We start from the raw sequence: 23,920 nt of genomic DNA, 5'->3' as shown, positions 1-23,920 counted from the left end.
AAGGCTGCACTGAAATGTAACAGTATAGCTTCCGCAATTGTCTTATAATGAATTTATTTCGACCAATCATCAGTCATTTGTGTCAGTACAGTACATGTTGAGTGCCCTTCTCTATAAGCATGCTGAACGTCTGTTGTTCATTTGTTTACAGAGAAATAGCATTGTATTTGGTCAAACACCATTTTTCCCAACAGTTTACTAAGAGCTGGCAGCAAGCTGATAGGTCTGCTGTTAGAACCAGTAAACGCCAGTTTACCACTCTTGGGTAGCGGAAATGACTTTGGCTTCCCTCCAGGCCTGAGGACAAACACTTTCCTCTAGGCTCAGACTAAAGATAAGACAGATAGGAGTGGCTTTAGAGTCACATCCCATCCTCAGTAGCTTTCCATCTAAGTTGTCAATGCCAGGAGGTTTGTCATTATTGATCGATAACATACATGTCGCCACCTCTCCCACAGTAACTTTACAGAATTCTAACTTACAAAGCTTTTATTTCATTATTTGTTTTTTTTTTTATGCATGATGTCTCATTGTTTGTTGTTGGCATTTCCTGCCTAAAATTGCCCACTTTGCCAATGATAATTGGCAACATCAAATAGTTTTGTGACGAATAAGCCATCTGATTGGATGAAAGATGGAGTTGAATTAGTCTTTCTGCCCATCGTTTCAGGTAAAGTACTCCAACGTGTTTTCCATCATTCTTTGTATCATTGCTCATCAAAATAGTTTCTTCTTCTTTTTATAGAGTTAAGTCACATTATTTCTCAATTTGCAGTAAGTTTGCTACGATGTTTGTTCTTCAAATGATGTATTTAATTAAAACTGAAAAAAATTAAGTAAAAGGCACACATTATTTTGAAAAGTAAATTAAAGGTTTTGTTTTTCCAGGTTTCTGTTTTTCACATTCATTTCAGGTTTTTTGAAAAACAAAAATCACACTTTTTTTCATAGAAAAATAAAGAAATTGGATGTTCTAAGTCCACAACAATGATTAAACCACATCAGGGGACCATTTTTGAGGTCTGAGAAAAATCTGAGAAATTTACATTTTCGGGTGTAGTTACCCTTTAATTTGTGCATAGCAAGCAGCTGTTGTTTAGCTGTGTTTTCGTAGTGCACGTGTGATGGTAGAGTTTGCAAAACAAATACCCACTGGATTGATCAAAATAACCATGATATTATTCTGCCAGGTAAGTATAGGCTACTTTGTATTATATTTATATTTATATATACATATATATATATATATATATATATTTATATTTATATATACATATATATATATATATATATATATTTATATTTATATATACATATATATATATATATATGTATATATAAATATACATATAATAATATAATAATATATATATATATATACTTTATTTATTTATTTATTATTATTAACACTCCCTTCGGAGGACAAATATCTTAATTTGTTTTTGTACAGCTTTTTTTGTGAGCTAAAGATGAAAAATCTTCCTACGAGTATTATTCAGAGTATTATTATATTATTTATTGACTGACTATGGCTTTCCAGATCGCCCAACACTGCTATTTGTAAGGTTAATTTTAAAGGCATGTTGTGATTTTTTTAACCATTCCTGAACCTGTGACCAGAGACAAGCTACATTGGGCAATACTATTGATTCGGTCTCTTCACAACAAAATCTACGGAGCTGAGATTGTTGTGTGCCCCATATATATAGCATTCTGTTGGTGGCAAGAATTTTATATAATAATTTAAATTGATTTATCTATTTTTGCCAGTACCTTTCAGACAATTTGTATCTTTAATATATGGCAGGCAAACAAGTTCTCTACCTTCCCTCTTTTCCACTTGCCTCCTCCATTTCTGTGGTACTGCAAACAGTTGGTTGGTAAGTTTGGATTGAGCCGACATTCCCATATATTTCCGATAACTGCATATGTGACATAACTCCTCCGTTTCTACACAAAATACATATAATACAATTTTTTTTATTCCATGAATAATTATTTTTTATTAATCAGTATTATATTCATTATAATTAATTAATATATTTGATTTTAACCATAACATTTGTTGTAATGTTTGTTCTATCTTTTCTGGAGGATAAAACTGAAATTGTAACCAGCTTTGTATGGCTTGTTTAAGAAAGGGCGATACCTTAAACAAAATGTCATTTTCAATTAGTCGGAAATGAGAAGTTGTAATCTGTATAAAGGCAAAAAGGCCATTTTTAAATAAAGGATGAGTCTTTCTTAACTTGTTATGGCTGCAGGGGCAGTATTGAGTAGCATGGATGAAAAGGTGCCCATTGTAAACGGCCTGCTCCTCAGTCTCAGTTGCTAATATAAGCATATTAGTATTGGATAGAAAACACTCTGAAGTTTCTAAAACAGTTTGAATTATGTCTGTGAGTATAACATAACTCATATTGCAGGCAAAAACCTGAGAAATTCCACTTCCTGTTTGTATTTTTTCTGGGGGTGGCAGATTTTCAACCAAGCTCTCATTGAAATTAAAGCGAGATATGGATGAGTTTTCACTTCCTATGCCTTCCACTAGATATCAACAGTCAATAGAACTTTGTCTGATGACTCTCATGTGAAGGGGGGTCGAATGAGACAGGAAATAGTCACCAATGCCACGAGTTGACCATGCTTTCACTATGCGCGTCCACAGGGGAAGGACCTGCGTTCCACCAGTCATCTGAAGTCATTCTAATTCTCCGGTTGGAACGTTATTCAAGATATATGTAAACAACATTCTAAAGATTGATTCAGTACACCGTTTGACATGTTTCTACTGACTGTTACGGAACTTTTGGACATTTCGTCGCGTTATAGTGGACGCGCTTTGTGACTTTGGAATTGTTTACCAAACGCGCTAACCAAAGTAGCTAATTGGACATAAATAACGGACATTTTCGAACAAATCAAGCATTTATTGTGGACCTGGGATTCCTAGGACTGCATTCTGATGAAGTTCATCAAAGGTAAGGAAACATTTATCATGTATTTTCTGGTTTCTGTTGACTCCAACATGGCGGCTAATTTGGCTTCTGTTCTGAGCTCCGTCTCAGATTTTTGCATGGGTTGCTTTTTCCGTAAACTTTTTTTGAAATCTGACACAGCGGTTGCATTAAGGAGAGGTATATCTATAATTCCATGTGTATAACTTGTATTATCCTATACATTTATGATGAGTATTTCTGTTGAAACGATGTGGCTATGCAAAATCACTTGATGTTTTTGGAACTAGTGAATCTAATAAGCCAATGTAAACTCAGATTCTTTGATATAAATATGAACTTTATCAAACAAAACATGCATGTATTGTGTAACATGAAGTCCTATGAGTGTCATCTGATGAAGATAATTCAAGGTTAGTGATTCATTTTATCTCTATTTCTGCTTTTTGTGAATGCTATATTTCGCTGGAAAATGGCTGTGCTTATTGTGGTTTGGTGGAGACCTAACATAATCGTTTGTAGTGCTTTTGCTGAAAAGCACATTTGAAATTGGACACTTTGGTGGGATTAACAACGAGAATAGCTTTAAAATGGTATGAGACACATGTATGTTTGAGGAATGTTAATTATGAGATTTTTGATGTTTTGAAAATGGCGCCCTACACTTTGACTGCCCGTTAACGGGATTGCAGCCATAAGAAGTTAATGATCTACTGGATTCCGTGAGGGTCCTAATGATCATGTCTGTGGTACAGCAACACTGGAATGGAAACCTAGGAAACCTAGGAAATCCTTTGGTTTACTTGTCCTGAACGTAAAGATTGACTTTATTCAGTCGGTTTGACACTTTCTATAAACTAGTCAACACTTGCTGTTCAGTAGTCAATCAACACACAGTAAATAGCCTACAACGCTCCACGACTCCGCGTCCAGCCCCCCCCCCCAAAAAACTGAAAAATAAAATAAATGAATGTGTCAGAAAACAATAATTCGGGCTAAGTGGTGGATTTAGAATCATCGTTACCACTTACATTACACGAGAAGTGCAAATTCACCAGCATCATGCTCTCTCCCTCCTCCAGAAAACCCGACTGCAACCAAAGATCTGTATATCTTATAATGATGAGATGCTCATGTCTCCGCCCTAAACAATGGGAGTCGTCGTCTCAACGGCGGAAAGGCAAGCGACAAGCTTATTTTGGACAGAGTATAACCTCTCCCTTCGCCTCTTCCTCTCTGCTGGGTTTCCCTGTCACCGCCCACTTTGTGACTGACAGGTGCCTATGCTATCAAAAGATCACCTAGAAGATGGACATCGTTCATCCGAGCGGGAGAAGACTCGAACGGACTAGGGAATTTAATCTTTTAAATGAAAAGTAGCCTAGTTAATATGAAGTGGAAAATGTAACCGGTTGAAAATGAGTCTGTAACCGGCTGACTAGCCGACAGCTGGCACTAATGTAAAACACGTAAGTGTGTGTGTGTGTGTGTGTGTGTGCGTGCATGTGTACGTGTATGCGTGTGGCCAGTCAGGCTGTGACCCCACAGTGGAATGTTGTGACTCATTGGGACAAAAACATTTTGTGAATTAAGCCAACTGTCATTACTGACACACACATATACACACACACACATACATACTAACACACGCAAAACAACTAACCCACACTAACCTTCATCACAAACTAAACAACCTACCTTCAACTCTCTCTGTCTCTCTCTCTCTGTTCATGTCTCTCTCTCTCTCTCTCTCTGTGTATCTATCTATCTCTCTCTCTCTCTCTGTGTGTTTCTGTCTCTCTCTCTCTCTCTCTCTCTGTGTGTCTGTCTCTCTCTCTCTCTCTCTCTGTGTATCTGTCTCTCTCTGAGACTCTCTCTCTCTGTGTGTTTCTGTCTCTCTCTCGCTCTGTGTATCTGTCTCTCTCTGAGTCTCTCTCAATTCTCAATTCAAGGGCTTTATTGGCATGGGAAACATGTGTTAACATTGCCAAAACAAGTGAGGTAGATAATATATAAAGTGAATATATAAAGTGAAATAAACAATAAAAATGAACAGTAAACATTACACATACAGACGTTTCAAAACAATAAAGACATTACAAATGTCATATTATATATATACAGTGTTTTAACAATGTACAAATGGTTAAAGGACACAAGATAAAATAAATAAGCATAAATATGGGTTGTATTTACAATGGTGTGTGTTCTTCACTGGTTGCCCTTTTCTCGTGGCAACAGGTCACAAATCTTGCTGCTGTGATGGCACACTGTGGAATTTCACCCAGTAGATATGGGAGTTTATCAAAATTGGATTTGTTTTCGAATTCTTTGTGGATATGTGTAATCTGAGGGAAATGTCTCTCTAATATGGTCATACATTGGCCAGGAGGTTAGGAAGTGCAGCTCAGTTTCCACCTCATTTTGTGGGCAGTGAGCACATAGACTGTCTTCTCTTGAGAGCCATGTCTGCCTACGGGGGCCTTTCTCAATAGCAAGGCCATGCTCACTGAGTCTGTACATAGTCAAAGATTTCCTTAATTTTGGGTCAGTCACAGTGGTCAGGTATTCTGCCGCTGTGTACTCTCTGTGTAGAGCCAAATAGCATTCTAGTTTGCTCTGTTTTTTTGTTAATTCTTTCCAATGTGTCAAGTAATTATCTTTTTGTTTTCTCATGATGTGGTTGGGTCTAATTGTGCTGCTGTCCTGGGGCTCTGTAGGGTGTGTTTGTGTTTGTGAACAGAGCCCTAGGACCAGCTTGCTTAGGGGACTCTTCTCCAGGTTCATCTCTCTGTAGGTGATGGCTTTGTTATGGAAGGTTTGGGAATCGCTTCCTTTTAGGTGGTTATAGAATTTAACGTCTCTTTTCTGGATTTTGATAATTAGTGGGTATCGGCCTAATTCTGCTCTGCATGTATTATTTGGTGTTCTACGTTGTACACTGAGGATAGTTTTGCAGAATTCTGCATGCAGAGTCTCAATTTGGTGTTTGTCCTATTTTGTGAAGTCTTGGTTGGTGAGCGGACCCCAGACCTCACAACCATAAAAGGCATTGGGCTCTATGACTGATTCAAGTATTTTTAGCCAAATCCTAATTGGTATGTTGAAATTTATGTTCCTTTTGATGGCATAGAATGCCCTTCTTGCCTTGTCTCTCAGATCGTTCACAGCTTTGTGGAAGTTACATGTGGCGCTGAGATGTTTAGGCCAAGGTATGTATAGTTTTTTGTGTGCTCTAGGGCAACAGTGTCTAGATGGAATTTGTATTTGTGGTCCTGGTGACTGGACCTTTTTTGGAACACCATTATTTTGGTCTTACTGAGATTTACTGTCAGGGCCCAGGTCTGACAGAATCTGTGCAGAAGATCTAGGTGCTGCTGTAGGCCCTCCTTGGTTGGTGACAGAAGCACCAGATCATCAGCAAACAGCAGACATTTGACTTCGGATTCTAGTAGGGTGAGGCCGGGTGCTGCAGACTTTTCTAGTGCCCGCGCCAATTCGTTGATATATATGTTGAAGAGGGTGGGGCTTAAGCTGCATCCCTGTCTCACCCCACGACCCTGTGTGAAGAAATGTGTGTGTTTTTTGCCAATTTTAACCGCACACTAGTTGTTTGTGTACATGGATTTTATAATGTCGTATGTTTTACCCCCAACACCACTTTCCATCAGTTTGTATAGCAGACCCTCATGCCAAATTGAGTCGAAGGCTTTTTTGAAATCAACAAAGCATGAGAAGACTTTGCCTTTGTTTTGGTTTGTTTGGTTGTCAATTAGGGTGTGCAGGGTGAATACATGGTCTGTTGTACGGTAATTTGGTAAAAAGTCAATTTGACATTTGCTCAGTACATTGTTTTCATTGAGGAAATGTACGAGTCTGCTGTTAATGATAATGCAGAGGATTTTCCCAAGGTTACTGTTGACGCATATTCCACGGTAGTTATTGGGGTCAAATTTGTCTCCACTTTTGTGGATTGGGGTGATCAGTCCTTGGTTCCAAATATTGGGGAAGATGCCAGAGCTAAGGATGATGTTAAAGAGTTTTATTATAGCCAATTGGAATTTGTTGTCTGTATATTTGATCATTTCATTGAGGATACCATCAACACCACAGGCCTTTTTGGGTTGGAGGGTTTTATTTTGTCCTGTAACTCATTCAATGTAATTGGAGAATCCAGTGGGTTCTGGTAGTCTTTAATAGTTGATTCTAAGATCTGTATTTGATCATGTATATGTTTTTGCTCTTTATTCTTTGTTATAGAGCCAAAAAGATTGGAGAAGTGGTTTACCCATACATCTCCATTTTGGATAGATAACTCTTCGTGTTGTTGTTTGTTTCGTGTTAGAGTCTATGGATTCTTCAATTACATTGAGCTGATTTCTGACATGCTGTTCCTTCTTTTTCCGTAGTGTATTTCTGTATTGTTTTAGTGATTCACCATAGTGAAGGCGTAGACTCAGGTTTTCCGGGTCTCTATGTTTTTGGTTGGACAGGTTTCTCAATTTCTTTCTTAGATTTTTGCATTCTTCATCAAACCATTTGTCATTGTTGTTAATTTTCTTCGGTTTTCTATTTGAGATTTTTAGATTTGATAGGGAAGCTGAGAGGTCAAATATATTGTTGAGATTTTCTACTGCCAAGTTTACACCTTTACTATTACAGTGGAACGTTTTACCCAGGAAATTGTCTAAAAGGGGTTGAATTTGTTGTTGCCTAATTGTTTTTTGGTAGGTTTCCAAACTGCATTGCTTCCATCTATAGCATTTCTTAATGTTACTCAGTTCCTTTGGCTTTGATGCCTCATGATTGAGTATTGCTCTGTTTAAGTAGACTGTGATTTTGCTGTGGTCTGATAGGGGTGTCAGTGGGCTGCCTGTGAACGCTCTGAGAGACTCTGGGTTGAGGTCAGTGATAAAGTAGTCTACAGTACTACTGCCAAGAGATGAGCTATATGTGTACCTACCATAGGAGTCCCCTCGAAGCCTACCATTGACTATGTACATACCCAGCGTGCGACAGAGCTGCAGGAGTTGTGACCCGTTTTTGTTGGTTATGTTGTCATAGTTGTGCCTAGGGGGGCATATGTGGGAGGGAATGCTGTCACCTCTCTCTCTCTCTGTGTGTTTCTGTCTCTCTCTCTCTGTCCCTCTCTGTCTCTCTCTCCTGTCTCTCTCTCTCTGTCTCCCTCTCTCCTGTCTCCCTCTCTCTGTCACTGTCTCGCTCTCTGTTTCTCTCTCTCTCTCTGTCTGTCTCCCTCTCTCTGTCCAAGGAACAAGCAGACTTCATGGTGCCAAAGAAGGCGAGAGGCGTGGCCCTCCCCTCAGGACAAATTACACATGCAAATTACACACACTCCTGCTCCTGTTCCTCAGGTTTCATCTCGTAGCTGATTGGTCGATGCCAACGCCAAACAGCCAATCATGGTGGGTCGTTGTGTTTGAATGTGGGTGGAAGTTAAGAATGTACGGTCCCTGTCAGATAGAGGGAGGCAGTAATCCATCTATAATGTAATTTCATCATGTAGTCTATTGTTGTTTTGTCTGAGTGAGAGTGCCAGTGACAATACGAAAGAGTTGTTGATGTTACTGTGTAGATTAAACAAGCACTCTCATTAAATAAAGAAAAAACTATTAAGTGGTTTGACCAGAAGTGAGAGACACAGAGATGGGAAGTGGTGAGAGAAGAGACAGAGTGGTTTGACCAGAAGTGAGAGACACAGAGATGGGAAGTGGTGAGAGAAGAGACAGAGTGGTTTGACCAGAAGTGGCATGGGAAACATATGTCTGTCTATATCTCTCTGTCTGCCTCTTATCTCTCTGTCTGTCTATATCTCTCTGTCTGTCTATATCTCTCTGTCTGCCTCTTATATCTCTGTCTATCTCTCTGGATATTAGGGAAAGGACATTATGGACATTATATTATGGACAGGACATTATGGACAGGACATTATGGACAGGATATTATGGACAGGATATTGTGGACAGGACATTATGGACAGGACATTATGGATATTATATTATGGACAGGACATTGTGGACAGGATATTATGGACATTATATTATGGACAGGGTATTACAGACAGGATATTAAGGGCAGGACATTATGGACAGGACATTATGGACATTATATTATGGACAGGACATTGTGGACAGGATATTATGGACATTATATTATGGACAGGGTATTACAGACAGGATATTATGGACAGGACATTATGGACAGGATATTATGGACAGGATATTAAGGGCAGGACATTATGGACAGGACATTATGGATATTATATTATGGACAGGACATTGTGGACAGGATATTATGGACATTATATTATGGACAGGGTATTACAGACAGGATATTAAGGGCAGGACATTATGGACAGGACATTATGGACATTATATTATGGACAGGACATTGTGGACAGGATATTATGGACATTATATTATGGACAGGGTATTACAGACAGGATATTAAGGGCAGGACATTATGGACAGGACATTATGGACAGGACATTATGGACAGGACATTATGGACAGAATATTATGGACAGGACATTATGGACAGGATATTGTGGACAGGACATTGTGGACAGGACATTATGGACAGGATATTATGGACAGGATATTGTGGACAGGACATTATGGACAGGATATTGTGGACAGGATATTATGGACAGGACATTGTTTGTTGTTGTGTTCACTTAATCTCACTGGATGAAACATCTGTTGGATGTAGTTTTAGGCCTCTAGTTTAACTAACCTAACACAGTGGTAATTCTAAGCACAATGCAGTAGTGCTATAGGTTCAGGGGTGTGCCTTAACTATTTCAGCTATTTTCACTTTCACCGTTGTCGGCGCATCTGCTGGTGTTGGCGCGAGAGGGCTGGGTATTTAATGGATCAACAAGTTGTGCCGAGAATTGGCCCCTCACTGGGCCAATCAGAACGTGATCCATGGCCCCTCACTGGGCCAATCAGAACGTGATCCATGGCCCCTCACTGGGCCAATCAGAACGTGATCCATGGCCCCTCACTGGGCCAATCAGGACGTGATCCATGGCCCCTCACTGGGCCAATCAGAACGTGATCCATGGCCCCTCACTGGCCGAATCAGAACGTGATCCATGGCCCCTCACTGGCCCAATCAGAACGTGATCCATGGCCCCTCACTGACCAATCAGAACGTGATCCATGGCCCCTCACTGGGCCAATCAGGACGTGATCCATGGCCCCTCACTGGGCCAATCAGAACGTGATCCATGGCCCCTCACTGGGCCAATCAGAACGTGATCCATGGCCCCTCACTGGGCCAATCAGGACGTGATCCATGGCCCCTCACTGGGCCAATCAGAACGTGATCCATGGCCCCTCACTGGGCCAATCAGAACGTGATCCATGGCCCCTCACTGGGCCAATCAGGAAGTGATCCATGGCCCCTCACTGGGCCAATCAGGACGTGATCCATGGCCCCTCACTGGGCCAATCAGGACGTGATCCATGGCCCCTCACTGGGCCAATCAGGACGTGATCCATGGCCCCTCACTGGGCCAATCAGAACGTGATCCATGGCCCCTCACTGGGCCAATCAGAACGTGATCCATGGCCCCTCACTGGGCCAATCAGAACGTGATCCATGGCCCCTCACTGGGCCAATCAGGACGTGATCCATGGCCCCTCACTGGGCCAATCAGAACGTGATCCATGGCCCTTCACTGGGCCAATCAGAACGTGATCCATGGCCCCTCACTGGGCCAATCAGGAAGTGATCCATGACCCCTCACTGGGCCAATCAGGACGTGATCCATGGCCCCTCACTGGGCCAATCAGAACGTGATCCATGGCCCCTCACTGGGCCAATCAGGACGTGATCCATGGCCCCTCACTGGGCCAATCAGGACGTGATCCACGGCCCCTCACTGGGCCAATCAGAACGTGATCCATGGCCCCTCACTGGGCCAATCAGAACGTGATCCATGGCCCCTCACTGGGCCAATCAGAACGTGATCCATGGCCCCTCACTGGGCCAATCAGGAAGTGATCCATGGCCCCTCACTGGGCCAATCAGGACGTGATCCATGGCCCCTCACTGGGCCAATCAGAACGTGATCCATGGCCCCTCACTGAGCCAATCAGAACGTGATCCATGGCCCCTCACTGAGCCAATCAGAACGTGATCCATGGCCCCTCACTGAGCCAATCAGGACGTGATCCATGGCCCCTCACTGAGCCAATCAGAACGTGATCCATGGCCCCTCACTGGGCCAATCAGAACGTGATCCATGGCCCCTCACTGGGCCAATCAGAACGTGATCCATGGCCCCTCACTGGGCCAATCAGAACGTGATCCATGGCCCCTCACTGAGCCAATCAGAACGTGATCCATGGCCCCTCACTGAGCCAATCAGAACGTGATCCATGGCCCCTCACTGAGCCAATCAGAACGTGATCCATGGCCCCTCACTGGGCCAATCAGAACGTGATCCATGGCGGAATATGTGGTTGCTTTAAATGGTGTATTTACGGTCTTTTATGTATTACCTTGGAACCTCAACTTCAATTCCAATGTTAGTCCGCTTTAGTTTGTTAAATGGCTTCCAGAAACAAACTAACAAAACGTAGACCTATCTGTGCTAAATACGTTAACTTGAACCCATTTGCAGTCCGCATTGTTCTAAGTAATTCTATGTCTTCAATAGCATTCACACTGATATAGAGGCTAGGCCTACTGTACATTACATTCACACTGATATAGGGTCTAGGCCTACTGTACATTACATTCACACTGATATAGGGTCTAGGCCTACTGTACATTACATTCACACTGCTATAGAGGCCTACTGTAAATTACATTCACACTGATATAGGGGCTAGGCCTACTGTAAATTATATTATGGTTGAGCATGGACATGCCAAACATAGTCAATAAGCAAGATTACATTCATTACTTTAAGCCCTAAAAATAGAACAAATAATTATAGTCTAATTCTAAACAAAACTAAACAACAATTTGTTTTAAATAGGCTATGTCACAATTACAGGCACCATCATTTCCCCCCGTGGACATATAATATTACAACAATGAAGACTATGGAGGGTTTTACACACATCCAAACTTTAAACAGTAGCTGGACAAAGATCCTATATAAAGAGAAAGAGAGAATGTCCACAGTTATAGTGCTCCCCAATAGCTCTGTGTTTTATCAACCTAATCGGAAACATTTTTTACAGATCAGATCACATTCAAACATCTCCAGAAGTTGCATTAGGAGCTCGCCACGGTTGTTGTCAACATAAAACCAGGAAGGTGAATCATTCTAAAAAAAGTTTGGTTGTAATAAAATTAAACAAATATCACAACTTCTTTTTTTAACAACAATAAATACTAGAGATGCGCGATATATTGGTAAACATATCGGAATCGGGCGATATTAGCTAAAAATGCCAACATCGGCGATGTGTAAAAACAATGTCAAAGCTGACGTGCATACCTATATAACGTAGGTAGATGAGGTACATACCTATATAACGTAGTTAGATGAGGTGCATACCTATATAACGTAGGTAGATGAGGTGCATACCTATTTAACGTAGGTAGATGAGGTACATACCTGTATAACGTAGGTAGATGAGGTGCATACCTATATAACGTAGGTAGATGAGGTACATACCTGTATAACGTAGGTAGATGAGGTACATACCTGTATAACGTAGGTAGATGAGGTGCATACCTATATAACGTAGGTAGATGAGGTACATACCTGTATAGCGTAGGTAGATGAGGTGCATACCTATATAACGTAGGTAGGTGAGGTGCATACCTGTATAACGTAGGTAGATGAGGTGCATACCTGTATAACGTAGGTAGATGAGGTACATACCTGTATAACGTAGGTAGATTAGGTACATACCTGTATAACGTAGGTAGATGAGGTACATACCTGTATAACGTAGGTAGATGGGGTGCATACCTGTATAACGTAGGTAGATGAGGTGCATACCTGTATAACGTAGGTAGATGAGGTACATACCTGTATAACGTAGGTAGATGAGGTACATACCTGTATAACGTAGGTAGATGAGGTGCATACCTGTATAACGTAGGTAGATGAGGTACATACCTGTATAACGTAGGTAGATTAGGTACATACCTGTATAACGTAGGTAGGTGAGGTACATACCTGTATAATGTAGGTAGGTGAGGTACATACCTGTATAACGTAGGTAGGTGAGGTACATACCTGTATAACGTAGGTAGGTGAGGTACATACCTGTATAACGTAGGTAGATGAGGTACATACCTGTATAACGTAGGTAGATGAGGTGCATACCTGTATAACGTAGGTAGATGAGGTACATACCTGTATAACGTAGGTAGATGAGGTACATACCTGTATAACGTAGGTAGGTGAGGTACATACCTGTATAACGTAGGTAGATGGGGTGCATACCTGTATAACGTAGGTAGATGAGGTGCATACCTGTATAACGTAGGTAGATGAGGTACATACCTGTATAACGTAGGTAGATGAGGTGCATACCTGTATAACGTAGGTAGATGAGGTACATACCTGTATAACGTAGGTAGATGAGGTACATACCTGTATAACGTAGGTAGATGAGGTACATACCTGTATAACGTAGGTAGATGAGGTACATACCTGTATAACGTAGGTAGATGAGGTACATACCTGTATAACGTAGGTAGATGAGGTACATACCTGTATAACGTAGGTAGGTGAGGTACATACCTGTATAACGTAGGTAGGTGAGGTACATACCTGTATAATGTAGGTAGGTGAGGTACATACCTGTATAACATAGGTAGATGAGGTACATACCTGTATAACGTAGGTAGATGCGGTACATACCTGTATAACGTAGGTAGATGCGGTACATACCTGTATAACGTAGGTAGATGAGGTACAAGTTCTACACCTGTTGTATTCAGCATTTCTCTGTAAGTTCTACACCTGTTGTATTCAGCATTTCTCTGTAAGTTCTACACCTGTTGTATTCAGCATTTCTCTGTAAGTTCTACACCTGTTGTATTCAGCATTTCCCTGTAAGTTCTACACCTGTTGTATTTGGCACATGAGCCAAATACAATTTGATTTGATTTGATCTTAACGAGGGAGGGCCTCCTCCCCTTAATCCCTGACTATATAACCTTACTAAACCTGTCACCTTAGTCGTTATTAACACTGACTATTTAACCTTACTAAGCCTGTCACTGGGCCAGAACAACCACAAGGAATGTGTCATCAGCACTGTGGTGTCTGATGTTATAATCATTAAATGTCCTCCCTCTCTCTTGTCCTTCCTCCTCCTCTCTCTCTCTCCCTCTCTCTTGTCCTTCCTCCTCTCTCTCTCTCTCCCTCTCTCCCTCTCTCTTGTCCTTCCTCCTCTCTCTCTCTCTTTCTCCCTCTCTCTTGTCCTTCCTCCTCTCTCTCTCTCCCCTCTCTCTCTCTCTCTCTCTCTGTTTGTATTGGAGTAGTCCACATTCACCTCAGAGATTACATATATCAGTGTTTCTTAATCCTGGTCCTGCACATTTTGTTTTTTTGTCCTAGCACTACACACCTGATTCCACTAATCAGAGGCTTGATTATGTGCTAAGGAGAAGGAGGGGGAAGAGGAGAAGGAGGAAGGGGAAGAGGAGGAAGAAGAGGGCGGGGAAGAGGTAGAAGAGGAGAAGGGGGATGAAAGGGGGAAGATGAGAAGGAGGAAGGGGAAGGGGAAGAGGAGGAGGAGGAAGATGAGGAAGAGGTAGAAGAGGAGGAGGGGGAAGGTGAGGAAGCTGAATAAGAGGAGAAGCGGGAAGATGAATAAGAGGAGCGGGAAGAGGAGAAAAGGAGGAAGAGGAGGAGGGGGAAGAGGAGGAAGAGGAGGAGGGGGAAGAGGAGAAAAGGAGGAAGAGGAGGAGGAGGAGGAAGAAGATGAGGAAGAGGAGGAGCGGGAAGATGAATAAGAGGAGGAGGGGGAAGAGGGGAAAAGGAGGAAGAGGAGGAGGAAGATGAGGAAGAGGAGGATGGGGAAGAGGTAGAAGAGGAGGAGGAGTGGGAAGGTGAGGAAGCTGAATAAGAGGAGGAGCGGGAGAATGAATAAGAGGAGGAGTGGGAAGATGATTAAGAGGAGGAGCGGGAAGATGAATAAAAGGAGGAGTGGGAAGATGAATAAGAGGAGGAGCGGGAAGATGAATAAAAGGAGGAGTGGGAAGATGAATAAGAGGAGGAGCGGGAAGATGAATAAAAGGAGGAGTGGGAAGATGAATAAGAGGAGGAGCGGGAAGATGAATAAAAGGAGGAGTGGGAAGAGGAGAAAGAGGAGGGGGGAGCCGAGGAAGGGGAGGAAGAAAAAGACGAGGAGGAGGAAGAAGAGGACAAGAGGGAGGAGGCAGAAGAGATTGAGAAATAGGAGGATGGGAAGTAGGATGAGGCGGAGGAGGAGGAGAAGGAGGTGGTGCAGGAGGAAGAGGAGGAGGAGAAGGAGGTGGTGCAGGAGGAGGAGGTGGTGCAGGAGGAGGAGAAGGAGGAGGACTGACTGACTGGTTTGGCTGACTGACTGGTATGACTGACTGACTGGTTTGGCTGACAGACTGGTATAGCTGACAGACTGGTTTGGCTGACTGACTGGTATGGCTGACTGACTGGTATGGCTGACGGAATGGTATGGCTGGCGGAATGGTATGGCTGACAGACTGGTATGGCTGACTGACTGGTATGGCTGACTGACTGGTATGGCTGACAGACTGGTATGGCTGACTGACTGGTATGGCTGACTGACTGGTATGGCTGACTGACTGGTATGGCTGACTGACTGCAGCAGGACTGTCTTTGTTCCCCCTCTGCAAGCAGAGCTCAGTTGGCCCAGTTAGCCCAGTTTGACCAGTTAGACCGGTTAGCCTCTGCAACGGTGCCCTCTGCTGTTCACTGGAGATAAGCTTTCACTCAGGATTTTTAAATCAACAATACTATATTACTGATTGCATTGAATTTGTTAAGTGTAGTATGTGTATGCGTGGTGCATGGTGAGTGTGTGTACTTTGAGTTGGCGTGAACACACATACACAGATACATCATTTAGTTATGTAATAAAACACAGTGCGTTCGGAAAGTCCTCAGACCCCTTGACTTCTTCCACATTTAAATTACAGCTTTACTCTACAATCCTCATCAATCTGCACACAATACCCTATAATGACAAAGCAAAATGTATAAAACATGTTTTAAAAAACAACAGAAATACCTTATTTACACAAGTATTCAGACCTTTTGCTATGAGACTCGAAATTAAGCTCAGGTGCATCCTGTTTCCATTGATCATCCTCTAGATGTTTCTACAACTTGATTGGAGTCTAACTATGGTAAATTCAATTGATTTTACATGATTTGGAAAGGCACACACCTCTTTATATAAGGTCCTACAGTTGACAGGGCATATCAGAGCAAAAACCAAGCCATGAGGTTGAAGGAATTGTCAGTAGAGCTCTGAGACAGGATTGTGACGAGGCACAGATCTGGGGAAGGGTACCAAAACATTTCTGCAGCATTGAAGGTCCCCAAGAACACAGTGGCCTCCATTATTCTTAAATGGAAGAAGTTTGGAACCACAAAGACTCTTCCTAGAGCTGTCCGCCTGGCCAAACTGAGCAATCAGAGGAGAAGGGCCTTGATCAAGGAGGTGACCAAGAACCCGATGGTCACTCTGACAGAGCTCCAGAGTTCCTCTGTGGAGATGGGAGAACCTTCCAGAAGGACAACCATCTCTGCAGCACTCCAGCAATCAGGCCTATATGGTGGTCAGACGCAAGTCACTCCTCAGTAAAAGGCACATGACAGCCCGTTCGAAGTTTGCCAAAAGACTCTCACACCATGAGAAACAAGATTCTCAGGTCTGATGAAACCAAGATTGAACTCTTTGGCCTGAATGCCAAGCGTCACGTCTGGAGGAAACCTGGCACCATCCCTACGGTGAAGCATGGTGGTGGCAGCATCTTGCTGTGGGAATGTTTTTCAGTGGCAGGGACTGGGAGACTAGACAGGATTGAGGGAAAGATGAATGGATCAAAGTACAGAGATCCTTGATGAAAACCTGCTCCAGAGCGCTCAGGACCTCAGACTGGGGCGAAGGTTCACCTTCCAATAGGACAACAACCCTAGGACAATAGGACAAGCACACAGCCAAGACAACGCAGAAGTGGCTTTGGGACAAGTCTCTGAATGTCCTTGAGTGGCCCAGCCAGAGCCCGAACTTGAACCTGATAGAACATCTCTAGAGAGACCTGAAAATAGCTGTGCAGTGTCGCTCCCCATCCAACCTGACAGAGCTTGAGAGGACCTGCAGAGAAGAATGGGAGAAACTGCCCAAATACAGGTGTGCCAAGTTTGTAGCTTCATACCCAAGAAGACTCGAGGCTGTAATCGCTGCCAAAGTTGCTTCAACAAAGTACTGAGTAAAGGATCTGAATACTAAATGTAATATTTCTTTATAATTATATATTTTTTTACAAAATTAACTGTTTTTGCTTTGTCATGATGTGGTATTGTACGTATATTGACAAATAATACATTTTAGAATAAGGCAGTAACGTAACAATATCTGGAAAAGGTCAAGGGGTCTGAATACTTTCCGAATGCACTGTATTTCTAGGGTGAGATTTCATATCTCTCTGCTGCTAATATCCTGAGTGCTCAATCACATGAGTACATAAAGATATGGAAACACACACGTTGCACACACACACACACAAACAAACACAGAAACACACGTACACACACAGACACACCAGGGCTTCCTCTAGGAAGTGACCGGGAAGACATGAATTGGCCATATACATCAGGTAACCCATTAGGGCGTCAACCCACGCAGCCAGCACCATCAATAAACCAGGGGCGTTGGCCAAATGAGTCACATTTACATGTCCTTCAAAACAGCCTAGAACTAATTATAAAAACACTATTCCTTGTGTTTGGATGTGTAGCATATATAACATTATAGCCTATTGTTTTTTAAAACTTTCCTAAAACAATAATTGTCCACCTCACGGTTCATCTGTCAGAGATTTCAGCACTAAATACATCAGGGCATTACATGCATAGACCTTCAGGCTTAGGTGTCCGAGGTAGGATCTTAATATGGAAGAGAGGTTTAGACCCCAGATTGACAGATAGAGATATGGAGATATGCCAGGGCCCTGATGCAACACCAACATCCATCTTTATACTCAGACAGCCTACTGTGTCTACTACTACTGTGTCTACTACTACTGTGTCGTCTACTACTGTGTCTACTACTACTACTACTGTGTCTACTACTACTGTGTCTACTACTACTACTGTGTCTACTACTACTGTGTCTACTACTACTCTGTCTACTACTACTGTGTCTACTACTACTGTGTCTACTACTACTGTGTCTACTACTACTACTGTGTCTACTACTACTGTGTCTACTACTACTACTGTGTCTACTACTACTACTACTACTGTGTCTACTACTACTGTGTCTACTAATACTGTGTCTACTACTACTGTGTCTACTACTACTACTACTGTGTCTACTACTACTACTGTGTCTACTACTACTGTGTCTACTACTACTACTGTGTCTACTACTACTACTACTGTGTCTACTACTACTGTGTCTACTACTACTAATGTGTCTACTACTACTACTGTGTCTACTACTACTGTGTCTACTACTACTGTGTCTACTACTACTACTGTGTCTACTACTACTACTGTGTCTACTACTACTACTGGGTCTACTACTACTACTGTGTCTACTACTACTACTGTGTCTACTACTACTGTGTCTACTACTACTGTGTCTACTACTACTACTGTGTCTACTACTACTACTGTGTCTACTACTACTACTACTGTGTCTACTACTACTGTGTCTACTACTACTACTGTGTCTACTACTACTACTGGGTCTACTACTACTGTGTCTACTACTACTACTGTGTCTACTACTACTGTGTCTACTACTACTACTGTGTCTACTACTACTGTGTCTACTACTACTACTGTGTCTACTACTACTGTGTCTACTACTACTACTGTGTCTACTACTACTACTACTGTGTCTACTACTACTGTGTCTACTACTACTGTGTCTACTACTACTAATGTGTCTACTACTACTGTGTCTACTACTACTACTGTGTCTACTACTACTGTGTCTACTACTACTACTACTGTGTCTACTACTACTGTGTCTACTACTACTGTGTCTACTACTACTACTGTGTCTACTACTACTGTGTCTACTACTACTGTGTCTACTACTACTGTGTCTACTACTACTACTGTATCTACTACTACTACTGTGTCTACTACTACTGTGTCTACTACTACTGTGTCTACTACTACTACTGTGTCTACTACTACTGTGTCTACTACTACTACTGTGTCTACTACTACTACTGTGTCTACTACTACTACTGTGTCTACTACTATTACTGTGTCTACTACTACTGTGTCTACTACTACTACTGTGTCTACTACTACTGTGTCTGCTGTACAGATATAAGCGTACAGAAGGAAGCTAAGCTAATAGATAAGCATTATATTGTTCGATTAAAGGAGTAACTCTGGTAGGTCTAAAACATTCTTCGTCACCTCAAGTTCAGCAGTCGGAGTCAGTTGGAGCACCTGCCTTCCTTTCATAGGCTCTGCAGTATAACAGGCTAATAGCCACACCACACTAAACCTTCACAAAAGTTTCTAAACTTTATTAAGGTAATATCAAAATTAAGTCAAGCCATTGTTTATATGGAAAATATGAACAGGATATTATATTGCGACAAACACAACAGTTGGAACTTAATTTGACCAAAGAAAACGGCTCAACAGAATAAAACAAAACATTTGCGAACTGGTTTAAACCTTCATAAAAGTTTTGTCCCAGCTATATTGCAGCAATTACCAAGAAATGCTAGTGCCTACCATAAGAAACAAACGACAGCAATAGGCTAATGTTTATTTTTTACAAAAGGCCTACTTATAACTTAACTTCAACTCAATACGAAGCATACACAGCTATACATAAGGAGACTAATTTGTTATTTTTTTTCGGGAGCACACAATTAAAAAGACAGATCAAACTTAATTTAGCCAATGAAAATGTATCAACAGAATGAAACAAAACACGTTATCCATATTTAAAGAACTGGGTTGGATTATTATATATATATATATATATATATATATATATATATATATATATATATATATATATACCATTATTTAACTAGGCAAGTCAGTTAAAATGACGGCTTACCCCAGCCAAAACCTAACCCGGACGACACTAGGCCAAGTGTGCGCCGCCCTATGGGACTCCCAATCACGGCCGGTTGTGATACAGCCTGGAATCAAACCAGGGTCTGTGGAAACACCTCTAGCAGTGAGATGCGGTGCCTTTGACCACAGCGCCACTTGGGAAACCTAATAAATAAGAAGGATCTCGAATAAATAGGCCTACAATAATAATAATAATAATATACAATAATAATAATTATATACAATAATTATTATTATTATTATTTTATTATAAATACAAAAAATTGCATCCTGGCATTTGGCCACGCCCACATTCTTCTCATCTATGTCCACTATAATATTACAAATATTTGGCTGACAGCCACACAAGTAAATGAACAAGGTCTTTTTTTGCAATAAACTATGTTTAGGCCTATCATAGAAAGGATGTAGCCAGCTACATTTCCTAATATTTTGTTTTAAAGTTAATCTTGCGTTTTACCAGAGAAAAATAGGCTGGCGACAGCGACAAAAGCACCAGGGGAAAGAAACTACCCTGTTGGTGAATTCTCATCTGAGTTTAGAAGCGCAACTAAAGCACAAAATGTGTCTGACGCCGAGCAGAAATAAAAATACGAATCATTTTAGATGTGTGTTTCACAAAACACAGCAATATATTTCTTATACGTTGTATCTTTTTTTTTCCTGTGTGAAAAACGCAGAATTATGTATTAACACAATCCCTAGTTTAACTTGCTATCTAAGTAAGTGGCTGAATTAAAGTGGCATCATATTGTGTTAGCTTTCTGCCCTGTTCGAGAAGGCAAAGCACTTTGGATGAGTTATTTATACAGCTGACACTGGCATCTTGATTTCCTTGTGTTTTTTGTTTGTCCTCTCCGTTCTCGGCCCGGCTGCTCCTCCCGTCTCTTCTCCAAGCAGATCAGACGGGCCCGGCTGCTCCTCCCGTCTCTTCTCCAAGCAGGTCAGACGGGCCCGGCTGCTCCTCCCGTCTCTTCTCCAAGCAGATCAGACGGGCCCGGCTGCTCCTCCCGTCTCTTCTCCAAGCAGATCAGACGGGCCCAGTTGCTCCTCCCGTCTCTTCTCCAAGCAGAGCAGACGGGCCCGTTGTCCTAGCGACTCCAGACTCCACACAGACACGGAGTACAGACATGCTGCTGGAGAGACATTTACACAATGTCTCTCGTTCACATTCACTTGTAAATGTTCAAACTCACCAGAAATGACATTCGGTAGCGTCTACCTTATATGTCTAACTTTATGAGCTTGTCTATGCAATTAGTTTATTTTAACATATTTAGCTAGCAGCCTCCATTCAAATTCGCTATTACTTGTGCTCATTTTGTTAGCATTCTGGTAATAGACGCCCAATGTTTTTTTGTTGCTTTTTGGCACCCACTTGTGTACTACACCAGTAATATTATAACTCTAGGGGTGAGAGGACAGTATGACCATATGATAATCTGAATACCTCCTAACATGATGTACCCTGCCGTGTATATAGCCCAAGTTATTTTTTTACTCATTGTGTTATTATTTCCTTGTGTTATTATTTTTCTATTATTTCTATATTTTCTTTCTCTCTGTGTTGTTAGGAAGGGCTGTCACGCTCGTCGTCAGGGTGGAAATTACCGGACCAAGGTGCAGCGTGGTGAGCGTACATTTTCCTTTATTAAAAATGTCGCCAACAAAACCAAGAAACACCAAACACGACCGTGACGCTTACTAGGGCTATACAGGCCACTAACACAGACAACTACCCACAACTAAGGTGGCAAAACAGGCTGCCTAAGTATGATTCCCAAATCAGAGACAATGATAGACAGCTGCCTCTGATTGGGAACCACACTGGCAAAAACACACAGAAATACAAAACATAGAATGCCCACCCCACATCACACCCTGACCAAACCAAATAGAGAAATAAAACATCTCTCTCTCTAAGGTCAGGGTGTGACAAGGGCCTATAATTAAGCATTTCACTGTTAGTCTACAGCTGTTGTTTACGAAGCGCGTGACAAATAAAATGAATTGATTATACCCACTCATAGTAGCCATGTATTAATCTAACAGGACATTTATTGTCCAAAAAAAATAAGTTGAAGCCTACCGTCCAATGAGGTCGATGGACTCACGGTGGCCAATGAGCATTTAGCTCGTTCTGTATCTCAAAACAAAACATTATACCTACAGAAAGCTGAGGACATCCTAGTTCCATCTGTTACAACAGGATAGCAGTGATTTCCCAGCAATTGGATTTTAAAATGTAATTCAATCAGAACACTATTCATTCTCCCCAAGCATTTTTTTTTTTGTCCATGGGAAAGGAGCGAGAGAGTGTCTCACAGCAGCAAGGCCCAGAGAAACAGGGACAGAGCAAACACTTTCATTACAGGAATCATGGGGATAATGTACTTTACTGTTTGACCAAATCAGTCTGGAGCCCTGCCTTGTTGGCTTTTCACTATAGGAATACTCTTTAACTTTTGTTTGACTTCAATGAAAAAGGATGGCATCTTCACAACCTACAGTAGCCAAGGCTCCTCTCTCTCTCTAGCCTCCTGTAAAATAAGGCATCACAATACAAAACTGTCTGTATGAGGCAGTAATGAGAAGTAGAGTTTCAGTGAGTGTATTGCTGCCAACCCAGATGGCTGAGAGCTGCTATAAAACCCTTCCCCTGAAAATGGCAGATTTTGACATTGACAAGCACCTAAATCGGAATGCAGTGACTGAACAGTATGCATTAAAAAAAACAATACCGATCACCGATATTTAACATTTTGGCAGCCTTTTAAGCATTCTATTAGAGTTAAATCGTTAACACACACACATGGATGCAGCGGTCTAAGCCACTGCATCTCAGTGCAAGAGGCGTAACTACAGTCCCGCCCTTGCTGTCTCTGCCTGTCCGGTTCCCCAATCTCCACTGGGATTCTCTGCCTCTAACCCTATTACAGGGGCTGAGTCACTGGCTTTCTGGTGCTCTTCCATGCCGTCCCTTGGAGGGGTGTGTCACTTGAGTGGGTTGAGTCACTGACGTGGTCTTCCTGTCTGAGTTGGCGCCCCCCTTGGGTTGTGCCGTGGCAGAGATCTTTATGGGCTATACTCAGCCTTGTCTCAGGATGGTAAGTTGGTGGTTGAAGATATCCCTCTAGTGGTGTGGGGGCAAAGTGGGTGGGGTTATATCCTGCCTGTTTGGCCCTGTCTGGGGGGATCATCGGATGGGGCCACAGTGTCTCAGTAAAACTGAGTAAAACATCATCAAAACCTTTTTCTTTCACTTACTTGCTGTGCTGTTTCGTTGTTCATTTGTTCAGTCGTTTCATTCTCAACCGGGATTTATATGGAACGTCGTTTGGGTCTTTCCGTGTCAAATGAGCTTGTTGACCAATCAGGACCTGAATATGACTGTACGTCACATAATAATTAAATTGTGTATTGAACACTAATTCCCGATGAAAAGCAATACTGCGGGGATGCTTCGGAGTCTGATAACTCTGAGGAGGACGTTAGGAAAAAATATATTGGGTATTGAGTAGACTTGATACCCCATTTCATTGATCCCCAATCCTTAGGTAAAGCTGTACAGTGCAATATGAATGTCAATACACCCAAATAGGCTGACTGGGGAGGTGATTTTACACAATCACAGTCCCGCGATAAGAGCTACAATGCTAATATT

The 23,920-nt window shown here is 41.9% G+C and overlaps 1 protein-coding gene across 1 annotated transcript in view; it reads left to right on the top strand.

Annotated features, from left to right (window-relative positions):
- Positions 1-2,960: 2,960 nt before the first annotated feature.
- The window catches only part of pds5b (PDS5 cohesin associated factor B), a 130,450-nt gene continuing 109,490 nt past the window's right edge, over positions 2,961-23,920 (top strand). Inside the window, exon 1 of the mRNA XM_090226472.1 lies at positions 2,961-2,981. The gene's annotated coding sequence lies outside the window, so the exon portion shown is untranslated. The remainder of the gene's footprint in view (positions 2,982-23,920) is intronic.

Source organism: Oncorhynchus mykiss, chromosome 29 (genome assembly GCF_057628025.1).
Source record: "Oncorhynchus mykiss isolate SJ-2025 chromosome 29, ASM5762802v1, whole genome shotgun sequence".
NCBI classification, from domain to species: domain Eukaryota; kingdom Metazoa; phylum Chordata; class Actinopteri; order Salmoniformes; family Salmonidae; genus Oncorhynchus; species Oncorhynchus mykiss.
Note: the sequence above shows the minus strand (reverse complement) of the source record. Positions and strands in the feature narration are given on the sequence as shown.